Genomic DNA, 16,269 nt, shown 5'->3' on the forward strand with positions numbered 1-16,269 from the left:
TAGTATTCATGGCGAAGTTTCTTCTTCGTTAAATTGTTATATGGTTGGAATTGGAAAATGATACATGTAGTAACTCTAAAATGTCTTGGATAATTTGATACTTGGCAATTGTTGTGCTCATGTTTAAGCTCTTGCATCATATACTTTGCACCCATTAATGAAGAAATACTTAGAGCTTGCTAATTTGGTTTGCATATTTGGTTTCTCTAGAGTCTAGATAACATCTAGTATTGAGTTTTGAACAACAAGGAAGACGGTATGGAGTCTTATAATGTTTACCATATGTCTTTTATGTGAGTTTTGCTGTACTAGTTCATCCTTGTGTTTGTTTCAAATAACCTTGCTAGCCTAAACCTTGTATCGAGAGGGAATACTTCTCATGCATCCAAAATCCTTGAGCCAACCACTATGCCATTTGTGTCCACCATACCTACCTACTACATGGTATTTATCAGCCATTCCAAAGTAAATTGCTTGAGTGCTACCTTTAAAATTCCATCATTCACCTTTGCAATATATAGCTCATGGGACAAATAGCTTAAAAACTATTGTAGTATTGAATATGTACTTATGCACTTTATCTCTTATTAAGTTGCTTGTTGAGCGATAACCATGTTTACTGGGGACGCCATCAACTATTCTTTGTTGGATATCATGTGAGTTGCTATGCATGTCCGTCTTGTACGAAGCAAGAGAGATCTACCACCTTCATGGTTGGAGCATGCATATTGTTAGAGAAGAACTTTGGGCCGCTAACTAAAGCCATGATTCATGGTGGAAGTTTCGGTTTGGACATATATCCTCAATCTCATATGAGAATAATAATTGTTGCCACATGCTTATGCATTAAAGAGGAGTCCATTATCTGTTGTCCATGTTGTCCCGGTATGGATGTCTAAGTTGAGAATAATCAAAAGCGAGAAATCCAAAATGCGAGCTTTCTCCTTAGACCTTTGTACGAGGCGGCATGGAGGTACCCCATTGTGACACTTGGTCAAAACATGTGCATTGCAAAGATTCGGTAGTCCAAGTTAATTAGGACAAGGTGCGGGCACTATTAGTATACTATGCATGAGACTTGCAACTTGTAAGATATAACTTTCATAACTCATATGCTTTATTACTACCGTTGACAAAATTGTTTCATGTTTTCAAAATAAAAGCTCTAGCACAAATATAGCAATCGATGCTTTCCTCTTTGAAGGACCATTCTCTTTACCTTTATGTTGAGTCGAGTTCACCTATTTCTCTCCACCTCAAGAAGCAAACACTTGTGTGAGCTGTGCATTGATTCCTACATATTTGCATATTGTACTTGTTATATTACTCTATGTTGACAATTATCCATGAGATATACATGTTACAAGTTGAAAGCAACCGCTGAAACTTAATCTTCCTTTGTGTTGCTTCAATACCTTTACTTTGATTTATTGCTTTATGAGTTAACTCTTATGCAAGACTTATTAATGCTTGTCTTGAAGTACTATTCATGAAAAGTCTTTGCTATATGATTCACCTGTTTACTCATGTCATCACCATTGTTTTGATCGCTGCATCCACTACATATGTTTACAAATAGTATGATCAAGGTTATGATGGCATATCACTTCGAGAAATTATATTTGTTATCGTTTTACACCTTCGGGACGAGCGAGAACTAAGCTTGGGGATGCTTGATACGTCTCCGACGTATCGATAATTTCTTATGTTCTATGCCATATTATTGATGATACCTACATGTTTTATGCACACTTTATGTCATATTAGTGCATTTTACGGAACTAACCTATTAACAAGATGCCGAAGTGCCGGTTCTCATTTTCTGTTGTTTTTGGTTTCGAAATCCTAGTAACGAAATATTCTCGGAATTGGACGAAACGAAGACCCGGGGCCCTATTTTTCCACGAAGCTTCCAGAAGACCGAAGAACACACGAAGTGGGGCCAAGAGGTGGCCAGGCTATAGGGTGGCGCGGCCCAAGCCCTGGCCGCGCCGACCTATAGCGTGGGCCCCTCGTGACGCCCCTTGACCTGCCCTTCCGCCTACTTAAAGCCTCCGTCACGAAACCCCTGATGCGAAAAAACCACGCTACGGAAAACCTTCCAGAGCCGCCGCCATCGCGAAGCCAAGATGCGGGGGACGGGAGTCTGCGTTCGGCACCCTGCCGGAGCGGGGAAGTGCCCCCGGAAGGCTTCTCCATCGACACCGCTGCCATCTCCACCGCCATCTTCATCACCGCTGCTGCTCCCATGAGGAGGGAGTAGTTCTCCATCGAGGCTCGGGGCTGTCGCGGTAGCTATGTGGTTCATCTCTCTCCTATGTGCTTCAATACAATAATCTCATGAGCTGCCTTACATGATTGAGATTCATATGATAATGCTTGTAATCTAGATGTCGTTATGCTAGTCAAGTGAGTTTTACTTATGTGATCTCCGGAGACTCCTTGTCCCACATGTGTAAAGGTGACGAGTGTGTGCACCGTGTGGGTCTCTTAGGCTATATTTCACAGAATACTTATTCACTGTTGAATGGCATAGTGAGGTGCTTATTTATATCTCTTTATGATTGCAATGTGTTTGTATCACAATTTATCTATGTGCTACTCTAGCGATGTTATTAAAGTAGTTTTATTCCTCCTGCATGTGTGCAAAGGTGACAGTGTGTGCACCGTGTTAGTACTTGGTTTATGCTATGATTATGATCTCTTGTAGATTATGAAGTTAACTATTGCTATGATAATATTGATGTGATCTATTCCTCCTACATATGCATGAAGGTGACGAGTGTGCATGCTATGCTAGTACTTGGTTTAGTCTTTTGATCTATCTTACACTAAAGGTTACTAAAATATGAGCATTATTGTGGAGCTTGTTAACTCCGGCATTGAGGGTTCGTGTAATCCTACGCAATGTGTTCATCATCCAACAAAAGTGTAGAGTATGCATTTATACGTTACAGTTATGTGATCAATGTTGAGAGTGTCCACTAGTGAAAGTGTAATCCCTAGGCCTTGTTCCTAAATCTCTGCTATCGTTGCTTGTTTCTTGTTTCTTTGCGTTACTACTTGCTGCATTACTACTGCTTGTTTACTTGTCCTGGGCAAAGCACTTTTACGAGTGCCGTTGCTACTACTTATTCATACCACACTGTATTTCACTATCTCTTCGCCGAACTAGTGCACCTATTAGGTGTGTTGGGGACACAAGAGACTTCTTGCTTTGTGGTTGCGAGGGTTGCATGAGAGGGATATCTTTGACCTCTTCCTCCCTGAGATCGATAAACCTTGGGTGATCCACTTAAGGGAAACTTGCTGCTGTTCTACAAACCTCTGCTCTTGGAGGCCCAACACTGTCTACAAGAATAGAAGCTCCCGTAGACATCACCACTCAATCGATCAAGGCTATCAAAACACTTACTACCTATTCATTGTTTCTCAAGAATATAGTCATCTAACAGTAGCGAGTCCATGCCAAGATTTTGAGAAGTGATATCTTTCGGATTCCTTTGATAGTTTCCAAGTAGAAATTCGTGAATGACCTTATAGGATTGTGAAAATCATGGGGCCAGTGGTGCTAGTATCCCAAGAGTGTGCGCAACAGTCGTGTTAACACGCGTAAAGCAATATCAGACACTAATGCATATGTTGACACGCGTAAAGCAATATCTCATATTTATATACAACTTTACATCTTGGTATGTGTCTCAGCTACCACTAGATTTCAATTCCATCAACCAACTCCTATCAAGAGTGCTATCAAGTCTATCACAATATCTATGGAGTTAAGTATCTTCAAAGTTAAACCCTTAAGACAATTGGTTATCATACAAGTCATAAGTTTAAGATTTCATCTTGTTGTATGTGGTTTGCAATATTATTTCCAAGGCAAGACTCGGTTAACAAAATGAAGTAGAGTAATAAATTTCACAATTAACTAAGTATAAAAATAAAGCTCTACTCCAATTTTTCCAAATCACTCCCACTGGTACAATATCTTAACAAGTCTAGTGACTAGCATAAACAATTAAAAATTTAAAAGTGGGATACATTGACATACCTCTTGTAGGTGGCTTCAAATTTCTCTTCCTTATGATGTGTTCCTTCAAATATCTTTGTAGATCTCTCTCATAAATATTATCAAGCAAATAGGCATCAAAAAATTTAGCTCTTTCAAGAACAAGGATAAAAGGAAAATCTTTTTGTAGTTTTGTGAATTTAGATAGAGAGGGAAAAAGAAACGATAATGGCGATAAAGTAAGGAACTAAAACAAAACAAACTAAAGGAAAACAAACTAAACGAAAACAAATAAAAGGAAAGTGTTGGAATAAACCAACACGAGTGTTTCAAAGCTCTCTCAAAGAGCTGGAGTACAAATTATTCAACACAAATATAAATGCTTGAGGAACACACCCCCAAGTTTAGGATTTTACAAGCCCTCTTGGTGAGCTCATTGTGGTGGGGGATAATTCCCACTGTTCCATTGGATGTTGCAATGAGTGAACTGCGAGTTTAGTTTGGTGGTGTGGTCTCGAAGGTTCATGGCGAGGTTGCTCAGGTTCTCAATGCTTCCTTTGAGCGCGACATGTCCTGGTAGGTGGTGAAGTCATGGAGTGGCTGCTGCTCCTATTCTGGTCCTTGAGGTTCTTGTTCAACCTCCTGTTCTTCTTCGGGTTCATATTGTTGTTGTGGTAGATTTGCCTCAACCTGCGCATCATAATGCAAACGTCTTTCCTCTAGAGAGAATATACCATTAGGCAGAGGGGCATCAATCAGGTGATCAGCTCCCGGTATATTGAAGCAATATCTACCTTCTATTCTTCTAACCATACCACATGCATTCAGAGTAGTAAAATCAAGGCGGCGAGGGCCTTCCAATGCTCGTAAATTATTCACATCCATATTAAGTCTTCCTGCCAGGACGGTGATGACTCCACCTTCGCATATGGGGCCCTGAGGTTCAAGTGCTTGGTGGTTCAAGTAGAGAACGAGAATGGCGCCCAAGTTTGGGCGGATGTTACTTTCTTGGAACGCAGCCTTTGCGAGGATCATCATGTCCTCTTCATTGAGTTTTGTGAAATCACCTCGTGCCTGCAAGGTGTTAGCAATAACATAGTATGAATCACTCAATAGAATTTCCTCGAGGGAGTATGCTAGGTATTCTCATCCTAGAAAAATACATACTAGGTGAGGGGTTCAAAGTAAAGCATGCATAGTGGTTTGCGTTGGCACTGTTCTCAAAGAAAAAGTGGTTGCACCACTCATCTAGAGTCAAATTATACTCACAGTTCATCAAGCGGAAAGATATCCGGTCGATTCCAGGTATATTCTCCTCGGAGTTGTAGTACTGGTTCACAGTCTGCTTCAGGGTGCTGAGGAACTCGAGTGTCAAGCGGCGATAGGCGGCAACCTCCTGAAAGGAGAAGTCAAGCAATCCAACATTGTTGCAAAGAGTGTTAAAATCATTGCGTAGGCCTAGTTGGTTCAGAATATGAGGGCATGCCCATTTTTTCGACTTGACCTCGCGGTCCTGTAGACGGTTGAAACGGTTGAGATGACGGCGGTCTTCGAACTCGATACCGAGTGAAGAGGGTGTGTCTTCAACCGGTAGTGCAACCTGTCCAGCCACAGCGCATGAGCGGCTCCTTGTGTTCATCTAAAAATATTAATTAGGTTGGTTAAGTACATTAAGCACATCTTAAAAAAATAACGAGAATAAAAAAATTGATCCGATGGAAATAGACATATGGTTATACTCTACACATCTTATAAAAGAATCTCCTCTAAAATTTCAATCTAGCATGCTCATTATGATGATGAAGTTCATGATATGACCTAAGTCTAGATTGATAATTGCAAAAGCTAGAGCATGCATTTGCGGATAAAAAGTTTGGAATCGGAGGAGAAACGTACCATATATACTTCGAACGAGTGCGAGGAATCAGATTGAAAACGAACGAAATTGAAGATCCAATGGAGTAGGCTTTCAGTTTGGAGGAAGAGAGAGAGAGAGAGAGAGAGAGAGAGAGAGAGAGAATATGAAAATTTGGGTTGCTTAACTCTTCCCTGCGTGTTTACTTCGTCCGACGTGTGGTACGGGCGCATCCCGCCTGTACCAGGTGTAGCCGCCTTAGAAATATGGCAGTTGACGTGGTACGGCTGGGCGGTACGGCCACATCCCCCCATATTGATGGTCGTTAAACTTACAATATGTTTTTTGCAGAATTGATGGTTTCGTCATTGAAGTGGTACACGCACGTGGTACGGTCTAGTCCGCCCGTACCGGTGCTCGGTAAACTTTCAGATGATTTCGATGAAATCTTCAACTTTTCATTCTTGAAGTAGTGGATGAGGTACGGCGCGTGGTACGGTCTGGTCTGACCGTATCAATGATCGGTAAACTTTCAGATGGTTTTACCGAAACTTAGAATTTTCGTCGTCGAAGTGGTATGGACGCATGGTACGGTCTCATACGCCCGTACCGATGGTCGTTAAACTTCCAGCGGCATGCAAACATCAAAAAAAAGTGCAACCTTCTTGTGCCTATGTGCATCAACATAACCTCGAAAATGGCTACGGAAAAAATCAGTATATATCAAGAATGCGCAACCGTTAGCATATAAAATCATAAAGGCATTGTTGTTTTGTCTACTCCCCCTCTTTTCCGAAAGATCTCATGCACACTATTTATTAAAAACAAAACAAACAAATAAAATGAACTTTAAACTAAGCAATAAATTAGAAGGAAATTTTATCGAACATGGGTTGCCTCCCATGAAGAACTTCTAGTTAAGGTCAATTAGCTTGACCAAGATGGTAATCACTTAAGGGTTGGAAGTGGAAGACCCACTCCAAAATAGTTAGCTTCCAAAGTAATGATCCCATCATCATAATTTTTAGCCTTCTTCTTTCTAGGGAAGTGTACTACAAATGGATCTTTGGATGGTAGTCGAATTCTCACATTCCCTTCATGCAAATTGATTAGAGCTTTAATAGTTCTAAGAAATGGCCTTCCTAGAATTATAGGAGATATAGGATCTTCAGGCATGTCCACAATAATAAGATTAATAAGAGCAGAACATCATTTAATTTCTACTACAATATTATATTTTATGCCTATAGCTTGTCTATAGGTTGAATCAGCTAAGTGCAGTCTTAGTTTAGTTGTTCTAAATGGTCCTATTCCTAACTTATCAAATAAGGTCTTTGGAATTGTGAGACCGATGAGCGCATATTGCACACCGTTGGGGAACCCCAAGAGGAAGGTATGATGAGAACATAAGAAAGTTTTCCCTCAGTAAGAAACCAAGGTTTAATCGACCAGTAGGAGAAAGGTGTGACTTCTGAAGGTGTTGCTAGCTGACTAGTGGCAGGGCGCACCACTGGCATCAGCAACAACGTGGAACCTGCACACAACACAACCAAAATACTTTGCCCTAACTTACAGTGAGGTTGTCAATCTCACCGGTTTTGCTGAACACAAAAGATTAAATGTATCGAGTGGAAGGAGATGTTTGCAGTAATTAAAGAGAACATTGCCTGCGGAAAGTAAACAAAACAGGATTGAAGTGGTTGAATTTATCAGTGTAAAGGAAAGGATCGGGGTCCACAGTTCACTAGAGGTGTCTCTCCATAAAGATAAATAACATGCTGGGTGAACAAATTACAGCTGGGCAATTGACTAAATATTGATCATACATGACAAGATGATTACTCTGAGATTCATTTGGGCATTACGACATAATACATAGATCGTAATCCAACTACGTCTATGACTAATAATCCACCTTCCGGTTATCATTCGAACCCCTTCCAGTATTAAGTTGCAAGCAATAGATAATTGCATTAAGCATTGTGTGTAATGTAAACAATAGAATTATCCTCCGATAAAACATTGTTATTTTCTCCCTACTAGCAACAGCACATCTACAATCTTAGAAGTTATTGTCACTCTTCCATAAAACTAGAGGCATGAACCCACTATCGAGCATAAATACTCAATCTTGGAGTCACAAGTATCTACTTGGCCAGAGCATCTACTAGCAACGAAGAGCACGCAAGATCACAAATAACATATGGCATGAATATATAATCGACCTCAGCATAGTATTCAATATTCATCGGATCCCAGCAAACACAATATGTAGCATTACATAAGGATGATCTTGATCATGTAGGGCAGCTCACAAGATCTAAACATGAGGCACAAATTGGAGAAGACAACCATCTAGCTATTGTTATGGACCCATAGTCCATGGATGAACTACTCACGCATCACTTCGGAGGTGGGTATGGTGATGTAGATGCCTCCGGCGATGATTTTCCCCTCCGGCAGGGTGCCAAGAAGAACTTCAGAACCCTCCCGAGATGGGTTCTGCGATGACGGCCGCGACGAAACTTTTCAAAAAGCTCTGTGATAAAACATATATTAAAGTATATATCAAACATCTATTAAAGCATTATCTACTGGAGCAACTCTTCAAAAAGCTCTTTGATCAAAAGAACTCAAAAAGAAAGAGATTTAAGAGACAAATGCAAATAGTGCAAAAATCTGTCAAAATAGAACATCAGGTAAATATTAATTCTTTAGAAAATCTTCTGTTGCTCATCTCGAAAAGTGGTCAACTAACGAAAGTTAGATATAAACCTGGGGACTATGCATAAAATTACAGCTCAAAATTACGTATTGTCTATTTATACGAATTTTTATGGTAACAACACATAATCTGTTTCTGGACAACAACTTTCCCAAATCTTACTTTCTTCCTATTAGAGGCTATTCTTGGCACAAAAACAAAATAAAAATGATAAGAAGAGGTTAATACAGAGGCAATAACTTCGAGACTCAACAAAAAAAATACAGAAAATAAACATGGATTGTCTCTCATAAGCGCTTTTCTTCAACGCCTTTCATCTAGGCGCAGAAAAAGAGCGAGCATCAAGTATTATCAAGAGAAGAAGCATCAACATCATAAATTGTTCTGATAATAGAGTCATAAGGTGACTTCTTTCTTTTTTTGAGGGAAGTGTTCCGTACCTTTCTTGAGTGGGAATTGATATTTAATAATCCCATCTCTCATATCAATAGCAGCACCAACAGTTTTAAGAAACGGTCTTCCCAAAATAATTGGACAAGAAGCATTGCATTCAATATCCAAAACAACAAAATCAACGGGGAACAGGTTATTATTAACCATAATAAGAACATTATTAACTCTCCCCAAAGGTTTCTTTGCAGCAATATCAACAAGATGAATATCCAAATAACATTGTTCCAACGGTGGCAAGTCAAGCATATCATAGGCTTTTCTAGGCACAACAGAAATACTTGCACCAAGATCACATAAAGCATTGCAATCAAAACCATCTATTTTCATCTTAATGATGGGCTCCGAGCCATCTTCTAACTTTTTAGGAATAGAACCTTCACGTTTTAATTTCTCTTCTCTAATTGCATGAGAGCATTCGTAATATGCTTCGTAAAATCCATATTTATAGCACTAGCATTGGAACTTATAGCAAGATTTTGTAAAAACTTTATTACTTCAGAGATATTGCAATCATCAAAATCCAAGTCATTTTTATCAAAGCTGAAGGGACTATTGTTTCCCATATTACGAAAAATTTCAGCACTTTTATCAGAAACAGTTTCAATGGTGCTAGACAATTTTGTAGAAGGAGTAGGGACTTTTCCTACACCAATTATTTTACCATTAATAGTAGGAGGCTTGCTAGCATTTGAAACTTCATTACTACTGGTGGTGTTGATGGTGCAAACTTTAGTGAATTTATTATTTTAGCAATTTTATCCTCTTTTTCCCACCTAGGATGCAATTCTGTCAACATCCTAACATTTTCATCAATTATAACTTGAATAGCATTCAAAGTTTTGCTTTCTTTTACATCATTAGGCCCCATAGCTTTTAATTTAATAAATTCAACATCATGAGCAAGGCTATCAACTTTAGAAGCAAGAATATCAATTTTGCCGAACTTTTCCTCAAAAGTTTTATTGAAAACAATTTGTTTACTAATAAAATCCTTAAGCATGACTTCAAGATCAGAGGGTGCACTTCTATTGTTGCTATAAGAATTACCATAAGAATTGACAGAAGCATTACCATTATTAGAAGGATATGGCCTATAATTGTTGCTACCAAAACTATTCCTATAAGCATTGTTGTTGAAATTGTTGTTTTTGATGAAATTCACATCAACATGCTCTTCTTGAGAACCAAAGAAGCTAACATAATATTATTTGGATCAACATGAGCTTTACCATTAACAAGCATAGACATAATAGTATCAATTTTATCACTCTAGGAGGAGGATTCTTCGACATAATTTACCTTCTTACCTTGTGGAGCTCTCTCGGTGTGCCATTCAGAATAATTTATCATCATATCATAAAGAAGCTTTGTTGCATCCCCCAAAGTAATGGACATAAAGGTACCTCTGGCAGCTGAATCCAGAATGTTTCTTGAAGAAAAATTTAGTCATGCATAAAAGTTTGGATGATCATCCAAGTAGTTAGTCCATCAGTGGGACAATTCTTTACCAAAGATTTCATTCTTTCCCAAGCTTGAGCAACATGTTCATTATCAAATTATCTAAATTTAATGATGTCACTACGCAAGGATATAATCTTAGCAGGAGGATAATATTTTCCAATAAAATCATCTTTGCATTTAACCCAAGAATCAATACTATTTCCTAGGCAAAGATAGAAACCCATCTTTAGCTCTCCCTCTCAAAGAGAAAGCAAACAATTTAAGTTTTATAATGTCACCATCCACATCCTTATATTTTTTCATGTCACCAAGTTCAACAAAATTATTAAGGTGAGCAGTAGCATCATCAGTACTAACACCAGAAAATTGCTCTTTCATAACAAGATTTAAAATGGAAGGTTTAATTTCATAGAAAGCTGCTTTAGGAGCAGGTGGAGCAATAGGTGTGCATATAAAATCATTATTATTTGTACTAGTAAAGTCACACAGGTTGGTGTTTTCAGCATAACCCATTTTAGCAAGATAAAAGTAGAACAACAGAAATAAAAACTATAATAGCAACTAATTTTTTTGTGTTTTTGATATAAAGACGACTATAAAAGAAACTAATTTTGTGTGTGTTTTTGATATGTTAAAGCAAACAAGACAAAATAAAGTAAACTAAGCAAAACAATAACAAAGTAAAGAGATTGGAGATGAGAGACTTCCCTTGCAGAAATCCTCTTTCTCCCCGGCAACGGCGCCAGAAAAAGAGCTTAATAAGTGCAGATTGCATACCGTTGGGGAATCCAAAGAGGACGGTATGATGAGAACAATAGCAAGTTTCCCTCACGGTCGGGACGCTTGCGCAATGCCTCGCAACAGATTGCACACTTCTTTTTCTTATCTTTTCCAACGAGCTTGCTGCTTAGCTTTGCTCAACACAAGCACACCCTCACGGTCGGGACGCTTGCACAATGCCTCGCAATACTAGAAAGCCACTCTCGATGGGAAAGGTACGCAAAGGAGGCTAAGCCTACAAGGAAAGGGCAAGTTATACCACTTGATGATGGTGGCCGACGATCTTGAACTTACTATGGTGGAGAAAGGTGTCAAATGAACCGCTTGGATCCTCGGGGTGTCTTCGTCGTTGTCGATGTTGCGGAAGCTTGTGGTAGCTGAAATGGCACTCAAACCAAAGTCCAAACACAAATTGGAAGTGCCAAAACGAAAATGAAGGAAGCTGTGAAAATTTTGGGCCACCGCGATGCTGCGCGTCTGGGAGGCGGTAGTGCGGCCTCGGCGAGCGATGTCGGTCCTTTCCTGGCGGCAGTGTCGGCCTGGTCGCGGCTGTTCGTCGATTTGGCGGAACACTGACCCGAAATTTTTTGATTTCGTGGGAAAATTGGCACAATCTGGTGGGAAAAGTTGGGGGAATTGTAGATCAACACCAAGGACAAGTTTCTATTGGACCAAAACCACCAAAAACTCAACAATTTGTCAGATCCAACCAAGGCCAATTTAGGGCTATTTTTTGGGAATTTCGAAAAATTTCTCAAGAAATTTTTTGGGGGTGTGGGGGTCAAATCCGTGGCAACCAAGGAGCTCTTGACACCTATACACAAAAGAGTCCAAAGCTTATAAGCAAAGAGAGAAAAGATAAGAGATGCGTCTTGTGCAAATCTTGTTGCTTCTCAATTTTGCAACCAAGCCACGGTCTCTCTTGCGTTAGCGTGACACCGAGCTAGTAGTCTTCGTTAGGACCAATTTTGTTCGTGCTCATTTTCCTTGGTCGCGCTAACCCCATTTTGTCCCACGCGTGTGTTCCAACTTGTGTATGCCTTTTGTGATCACCGCCTTTGACTTGTGACTTTTGGATCTTACCCACTTTTAACAATAGACTCTTCGTTTGGTTCTTCCATTTGGCTTTCCACATCCATACCTAACACCATATAGAGTTTTGTTTTGTGTGTGTGCATACATATCGGTTGTCCTCCGACTTGAAACATCTTTTCGATTTTGGTTTGCAAGTTTTGACACTTTTGGTAGTTTTTCCTAACCACCCACCACATAGTTCTTGTTTTAGTTGTAACCATGTCTAGTGGAGAAGGGAACCAACTACCGATGACGCGGCACCAACATTGGATAGCTACTCAAGCCGTCCACTCCAAGCTCAATGAACTAGAAGAAATGATAGAAGATACAACCTTATGCTATGAAGAAAGAGCTCAAGTGCAAAGGAGAGACCTCAATAACCAAGTTCAAGACCTCCATGAGAAGATTGACGCTCAAGGCCAAGAGTTGAAAGCAACACTCGCCACACATGGTCAAGAAACAAGAGAGATGAAGAAGGCGTTGGACAATATCCTTCACACACTCAACCGGCAAGACAATAGGAGACACCACTCAAGGTCTTCGTGCTCTCAAAGTTCAAGGTCATGAGCTCCTACACCGTCTTATCATGATTCCAATGAAGACCCACGCCACCATAATGTGGATGCTCAAGTGCTTCAACAACAAGCTCAAGAAGCGGAAGCAAGCACGACTTCGACTTGTCCAAGAACGTCAACGCCTTGAAGAAGAACGCCTTCAACAAGAGACTGTCCATGCTCAATTCCAACAAGAGCAAGAACGCATACGACATGATCAAGAGCTAGTTCGTGCAAGGGAACAAGAACGCATCCGCAATGAACAACGTTAACACGCACTTGAAGAACAAGAACGGCAACGACAAGCACAAGAAGCTCAAGCTCGAAGACAACACCTTCATGAAGAGGAACAAAGGCAAGCGCAACAAGAGCGCCAAATCATCAATGTTGTTCAACCTCCAAGAGATGGGGCACCACACCCTCAACGTCAAGATAATCGCCGCCATCATGATGATAGACCTCATGGTAGAAGACCACCTCCTCGGGATAGAAATGAGGAATCAAGTCATCACCAAGCATCAAGTGAAGAAAGTGTGATGCCTCGACACCACCGCAACAATGATGATCAAGATCAAGGTCATGGAAGACCACCTCCTCGTCAACAACATAGAAACAACGATCAAGATGCTCAAGGTCCACAACATCAACCTCAACAACGTCAAGACCATGGTGAAGAAAGACCACCTCCTAGACGCAATGACCGTAATGAGAAAGAAATCTTTGGGAAGCTAAAGTTCACCATGCCCAAGTTCCAAGGAGAAGAGGAACCAGATGCATACTTGTCTTGGGTCCTCAAGGTTGACAAGATCTTCCGCATCCACAACTTCTCCGAAGCAAAGAAGCCATGGCATCACTTGAGTTTGACGGATATGCAAATGTTTGGTGGGAAGAAGTAAACAAGAAGCGTGAAAAAGAAGACTTAGAGCCATTGACACATGGGAAGAGATGCAAGAAGTCATGCACAAACGCTTTGTGCCCACCCACCACAAACATGACCTCTTCAACAAGCTCACTCAACTCAAGCAAAGCTTCAAGTCCGTTGAGGAGTATTACAAGGAGATGCACATGACCATGATGAGTGCGAATGTGGATGAGCGAGAAGAGCAAACTATGGCACGATTCTTGAATGGGTTGAATATTCCCGTCAAGAGGCTAGTGGAATTTTTGCCTTACACAAACATGGTTGAGTTACTTCATCAAGCTACAAAGGCCGAGTGCCAAGTACGAGAAGACCTAGCAAGTGCTAAATGCAAGTCCTTCTTCGCCGCAAGAAATGCAATCAATGATTCCGCAAACACAAAGAATACAAGTAATAGTTCCTCCAAGGACCCTCCCAAGCAAACAAGAAGTGTCATCAAGACAACAAGCTTCAAACCGGAACCATCAACTATGTCCTCCAAAGCTTCCACGGGATCTAGTAGCATCACTTGTTTCAAGTGTGGCGCCCAAGGTTATAAATCCTTTGAATGCACGAACACAAGAGTTATGATAGCTCGAGATGATGGCAATGTGGAATACTTAAGTGAAGATGCATATGAAGCCTTGGTGCAAGCCGCAACAACACTTGAAGGTGAGGAGTCGGAAGATCAAGAGCAAATAGTATGTGTGCATGATGCAAGCCCATCACTTGTGGTGACCATAGTGTTGACAACCCATGCACCCCCCAATGAAGAATCCGATATATTGAACAATCTAGAGGCTACGGGTCGTGTATCCCTTTGGGGAATAGAGCTTTCCCCTCGGGGCATCACATATGGAAAAAGAAAGGCAATAAAGTCGCAAATATTACCAGATTTTATTGCAGAGTGGATGGAGTTGCAAAATACGGGACCCCCGGACTTATCGAGAACCTGGACTATGAACTTCGACGGGTCCAAGAGATTGGAGGGAGCTGGAGCAGGCGTGATATTGATATCACCACAAGGCGACAAGTTGAAGTATGTCTTACGGATGACGTTTCCAAACGCGTCTAACAATGAGGCAGAATACGAAGCTCTTATACATGGGATGAAGATGGCGAAGGCTTTTGGCGCCACTCGATTAAAAATCTTTGGCGATTCACAATTGGTGGCTCAACAAGTCATGAATCAATGCGACGCAGTCAATGATAGTATGATAGCATACAAGGAGGTGTATAATAAGCTCGAGAAGCTGTTTGACGGGTGTGAGGTAAATCACATCAGCAGGCTAAGCAATGATGAAGCCGATGTTCTTGAGAATATTGGGTCGCAATGTCTCGCAATACCACCCGGTGTTTTCTGGGAAGAGATATCTGAGAGATCAACCAAGGCGAAGAAACAACAGAAGAAGGAGAAGGAAGAGAAACCCTCGGGGGCTAAAGGAATACCATCGGGAGAAGAGGATGAGCCTGAGGTAATAATGATGATACATATTCCATGGATGCAGGCGTACATACCATATATTTTGAGAAAGGAACTACCCGAGGATCCAGTTGAAGCAAGGCGAGTTATCAGGCGATCCAAAGCCTTTACTGTGGTAAAAGGAGAGCTGTATAAACGAAGTATTTCGGGAGTATTACAACGGTGTGTCACACCTGAGCAAGGAAGGTTAATTCTGAAGGATGTACATGAAGGAGTGTGCGGACACCACGCCAGTAGTCGAGCTATAGCAGCCAAGGTTTTCAGAGCAGGGTTCTATTGGTTAACAGTAATTGAGGATGCAAAGGACATAGTACGCACTTGTGACGCGTGCCAAAGGTTTGCCGCAAAACCTCATTCTCCGGCAGCAGAGTTAATGCCAATACCGCTGTCAAGGCCTTTCGCTCAGTGGGGTCTTGACATTGTGGGAAAATTGCACAAGGCTTCGCCAGGAGGATATGAGTATATGCTCGTAGCTGTCGACAAGTTCACGAAGTGGATAGAAGCAAAGCCGATAAATTCACCAGATGCGGCATCAGCAGTCAAATTCGTGAAAAGTATCGTTTTTCGATTCGGAGTCCCTCACAGTATCGTCACAGACAATGGTAGTAATTTCACATCCAATGAATTGAAGGCATATTGTGCAGACGTAGGCATCAAATTACACTTTGCATCAGTTGCGCACCCGCAGACCAATGGTCAAGTCAAGAAAGCCAATGGTACCATATGTAATGGTATCAAGAAACGTCTGCTAGCACCATTGGAAAAAGCTCGACACACCTGGCCAGAGGAGTTGCCTAGTGTATTATGGAGTATTCGAACAACACCAAATACAGCGACACAGGAGACTCCGTTCTTTCTGGTCCATGGAGCTGAGGCCGTGCTGAAAAACTAAGTACCAACAAGATCTGAAAAACTACCACAGTCGACGATTGCAGCCAAGATCCTTTCAGGTAGGCGATTTAGTTCTTCGGCTC

Source organism: Lolium rigidum, chromosome 7, assembly GCF_022539505.1.
Source record: "Lolium rigidum isolate FL_2022 chromosome 7, APGP_CSIRO_Lrig_0.1, whole genome shotgun sequence".
In the NCBI taxonomy this organism is placed as follows: Eukaryota; Viridiplantae; Streptophyta; class Magnoliopsida; order Poales; family Poaceae; genus Lolium; species Lolium rigidum.